Source organism: Lycium barbarum, chromosome 2 (assembly GCF_019175385.1).
Source record: "Lycium barbarum isolate Lr01 chromosome 2, ASM1917538v2, whole genome shotgun sequence".
NCBI lineage: Eukaryota > Viridiplantae > Streptophyta > Magnoliopsida > Solanales > Solanaceae > Lycium > Lycium barbarum.
Genome location: NC_083338.1, coordinates 83242069 through 83247585, shown reverse-complemented (window position 1 = coordinate 83247585; position 5517 = coordinate 83242069).

The window sequence follows — 5517 nt, the reverse complement described above, 5'->3', positions numbered from 1 at the left end:
GATCTTGCTGACCCGCCAGTGCATATATAGCATTTTGAGATCCGCTTATACCGGATGCTCCTCCCTTGCCTCTACCACGAGCTATCAGTGCCTGCAAACCTTGCCCTACAGGGCGCACGAATGACGAAGTACCCGCTACGATCCAGTGGGATGGGTTCTACCTCTGCCGGCCATCGATGGACAATCACGCATCATATGCCCATTGACCGCAGGCATAGCAAGCATCTGAACCTAGGCAGCACTGTCCCGAATGTAGCCTACCACACTGGTTGCACTATGGTAGGGGCGGCCTCATTTGATCGGATTCACCTCTATATTGGGAGCCCGAAATCCTGGAGCTCTGACCCAGTCCAGAATAAATAGGGCGACCAAATCTCTTGCCCGCAAACCGAGGGGGTCCACTAGTTGCTGATTGGCCTGTATGACTGGAATATTATTGCCTTTGGCTCCCTCTGAACTCGCTAGTGGTACCAAAAGATGTGGCCCTCTTACTGTGCCTCCTATCAGCATCACGCTCACTCCTTCGCGCCTGCTACTGTTCCTCCAAATTATGTGCATGGGCCTGAATACGGGCAATATCCATCCCGTCCTGGAGCGAAATTGTCAAGCACTCCTTAACCAAATGCGGGCATATTACGCTGCCTGAGATTTAAGAATTTATCGGCTCAAGCCTGTCAAACTTCTGGTGGAAGATAATGTTGGAGGTGTATTTTCCCTCCGCGAAGACCTCCAAGTATTATACCAGTGGACGGCTACATCCCGCAGTCTATAAGAAGCCAGTTCAATTGACTCGGTATCAGAAGCATGTATTATCTGTAGTGTCATCAGTATGTCGTCTATAAATCCCTGTGGGTCTTTATCTGGCTTCGACCCGTAGAATTCTAGAGGATTCAGGCTAATAAAATCGCGGGCTCTTGCACTCACCACTCTATCACCTTGGACCGCACCTTTCCGCTAAGCCTGAGCAGCAACTAATTGGGTCAGCAACTGAATAGCCTCGGTCATCTGCTGACCTGGGGCACCTGATGGTGCAACTGGAGGTACCAGAGCCGGGGCTGGAGCCCTTTCATGCTCCTCGATAGGGGTGGAGTAAGAGAGGCCCAATATGGAGCATCATTATGCGACTCACCCTCTTCTACCTCCACCGGTGGCTCCCGTTCAATCCTTCTTCCGGCCATCGTCTTTCCCTTTTGGGTCAGTGTAGCTTTCTTCTTCATAAGCATTGCTGAAATCATAACACACGATTAGGAAAAAGGGAATCCTGATAACATAGCTCTATCACACGATCTAAGATAAGAAAAAAGGTCAATTATTCCTAAAATGCCCTGCAGCCTCCTGTTTATAAGTGTGGCGCGCTTCACACCCATAAACAGGGCTCAACCGGACACGGCTCGTAGACACGCCCTAGGACGAACTGCTTTGATACCACTTTTTTCACGACCTAACTAGAGAGTCAGGACGGGCATCTGGAGTTACCCTACCGAGTACCTCGGAATATACACCTTATACTCATTTCTAGGTGGGCCATAACAAGCTCATATGCATCATACTCTTTAAGGACTGATACCACAACATAATATAATAGCATGCTACTATATAACTATCGACAACCATATCTATGAACATGAGTCACCAAGGTTTCCTAATTATTATACGTCAATATGTACTAACAATGCTACAAAACATCTAGACACATACATCAATCTACAAGCCTTTATATATATAGAATACAAGAATCCATAAGGACGGGACAGGACTACGTCGTGCCCAAGTATATACTCAAAAAGAAAATACCAATAAGCTGCAGCTCCGTCACAACTGGAGCTTTTCTAGAACTTCACTGGTAAAACTCCTAAGGGGCAGGTTCATCGATCCGTCCACCTGCGGGCATGAATGCAGCGTCCACAAGAAAGGACGTCAGTACGAATAATGTACTGAGTATGTAAGGCATGAATAATATCATAATAAGAGGCGTGAAACACAACATGAAGTAAAGAGATAGCCTGTACATCTGATTGCCTCTTGAGGTGGATGTCATGCATGCTAACTTTAACTTTCTAATACAATATTATAAATATATACAAGTAAACTGCCCGACCATATAGGTATGGTGTCATGCTGCCGGACCGTTTAGGCACGGTGTTATCATCATTAGCCCGCGTCCGGGGCGTAAGTAGCCCACTGCAGTGGTGTGTCTGTCCGGCCTCCTATAGGGCGGTGCAGTGTTGTACTGCCCGGCCATGTAGGCACGGTGTTATTAAAATACATACATAATTATAAAGCATGCATAAAAGCCCAACTGAAAACTACAACTCTATCGGAGTGACGTAAGGTCGGAAACCTCCGATTTATATTATGGAATAATCATCATCGCTATATCTCGCCTCGAACGAACAATTCATGAGGTGAGATCAACAACAATGAGAAACTCAAGAAAATCATGAAATAAACTCGATAATTTCATAAGAGTATTAAACTCATAGCTTTAGAACTTCTAGAAATAGAATCATCACCATCATTATCTTTATAAAAACATTCTCGTCTTTTACTTCATAAGAAACTCTTGGAATCATGAATCTCTAACTTCTGAGGATAAGGACATTATGAAAAACATCTCATCTTCATCATTACCATATAACACATCTTACCTCTTTCTCATAAGAAGCTCTTAAGAGTCTTTGTCTTTCAACATTTGGGGTGTAATAAGGTCATGGAAGTATAGAGAGAAAATCATAATATAGGAGTCATGCCTTTGAAAGAAAGGGACTAGCCTTAACATACCTGATTGCCCTCCTACGAATTAACGCTTATTCTCCCGAACTTATAAATCTACACTCAAGAGAAAGTATATTACTATTATATTTATCGTCATATGCTTATCTCAAGTCTTTATATCAAACTCCTTTAGAATCTGCCAAAATTCGGACAGTATCTCCCCTGTTTATATGTCTTGCCCGAAATCATAATTTCATTAACCAAACACCACAACAACCACAAAGACACCAATAACATCATCCTTAATACCAAAATACTCCATAAAACATCCCACATGATGTTTATCCAATTTTTAAACCAACAAATTCATTATTCAACTATTTAATAACTTTATTCCCACAATTAAACCTAAATTAATACCAAAAAGGAAGATTCATACCTTTATCTCGCTAACACCGCCATATCTTCAATATTCACCTTGAATTTCTAGACAAGATTCACTGTAATACGATATTACAATCGCAACTATACGCTATCTGAATAGGAATTTGGGAATTATACCTGATTTGGTCTTGGGAATTTTGGAGAGATTTTAGGATATTGGATGAGGAAATAAGGGGAAAATCCCCATTTTATAAGGTTCTGGGGTCTGCCTGGACCGACATAAAAATTTCCCAGCGCGTTCGCGTAGGTTTTGGGCGCGTTCGCGCAGGCTTAATTTTTCTGCCGGTGCGTTTGTTCAGCAAAAAGGTCATAAGTCTTGATCTAGCTATTATATGAAGGCCCTCGACCTATGGATGGAAAGCTAATTCAATTATCTACAACTTTCATGTTTGGTGTGTTTTCAAATTCCAAACCTATAATGAAGTTTGGGCCTCTTTAAGTCAGATCACCCGAAAACATATCTTTAAATCATCCTTTTGGAGGGCTTATCCCCGTATTTGGCTCAAGGGTCCTTCTTAAGACTTGCTCAACTTCCCATGTACTACTCATGTAACTTTTCATATGTCCTTTATAAAACTCCAGCATATGGGCTTACGGTTACGAGGCCTACTCATAAAGTAACGTATTAACTAATTTACACCACACGGTCTCCAAATGTCATATATATGTTATTATTATACTCACATAATATAATCTTCATCCCCAATCCTGGTATAACTTTACTCTACCTTGAATTCATACTAAGCCGTCTACAGTCTTGGTAACGTGAAAATTTTTGGAGTGTAACATTCCCTCATCGTGAATCCATCTAGATATCCATAATGTCCTATTTCCTAGGAAATGCTAGAAGCTCATGACTTTCAAGGTTCTTATGATTTTATTGATAAAATTTCTACGTGATAATGATGATAATAATGATGATGATGATGATGCTGATGCTATAATAGAAATCGGGGGTTTACCGACTTTATGTCACCCCGATAGAGTTTTAATGCTTCCTTTGTGTACTCATGTATGTCATATATGTCTATAGCTCTTTTCTGACACCAGCTTATATGCCGGGTATGATATTTATTGTGCACACCACTGCAGTTGGGTATGGACAACACCGAGCCCTGTTATGGCCGGGTATGGACACCACCGAGCCCTTTTATAATTGAGTATGGACACCACCGAGCCCTATTATGGCCGGGTATGGACACCACTGAACCCTATTATGGCTGGGTATGGACACCACCTAGCCCTGTTATGGCCGGGTATGGGAGACACCAAACCTATATGGCCGGGTACGGTATCATTATATGTATATGTATGAAATGTTTCCTTTTCCTTTAGAGAAATGTTAAGTATGCATGATAGTTGTTTTAAAAATGTATAAATTGTTCTCTTTTTCTTATGTTATCTTCATGCTTTCATCATGTTGCTATTCATGCCTTACATACTTAGTACATTATTCGTACTTGCGTCCTTTTATTTGTGGACGCTGCGTTCATGCCCGCAGGTAGACAGGGAGACAGACCAGACCCCTTGTCACACCCCGACTTTACTAGGGTGTGATGGGCACCCGACCCCATATCTGGAGCCGAGCGAACCCGCTGACTCTTATTACATAGATAAACTCTCGTATCAATTAAGAAATAAATAGATAGTAAACTCTCAATATTTTTTTTTTGGAAAGTATATCATCATATGGAACGCGAGACATGAAACGTAATAACATTTTGACTGGTGAAGCCGTCTACCAAGCTGACACTCTATACTCATGACTCTGTCTGCAAAGCCTCTAGCATTGAACAAGGACATCATAGCATAGTACGCTGACTCGGCTACACTCCAGGGCCAAGTTGAGCTCGCCAACTTCGCTGGAACACCTTCTATAATGACTTCGGCTCATCTGGGTGTACCTGCGCGGCATGAAACGCAGCCCCCGAAGAAGAGGGGTCAGTACGAGCAATGTACTGAGTATGTAAGGCATGAACGACAACACAATGAGAGGTACCAGTGGGGATAATCACAAAGGAATCATATGGCATCTCATAGAGTACATATCATGTCATATCATAGCATATCCTGTCGTATCATATCATAGCATGTCATATCATATCATAGGGAGACATATAGCATATCATAGGCTGACTGAGATACCTGTACATGTGAATGCCACTTAGGGCGGAAACCATGCATGCTTATTTAGTCATATCATATCATTGCACCGAACAAGTCGGCTCGCCCACATTGCGCCGAAATATGTCGGCTCGCCCATATATCCCGCGTCCGGGCATCCCGCGTCCGGGATGATAATGCCAGCTGACCAGGTGGCGATGAAACATGTTTCCCTTCCCCATGTCCCCATATACA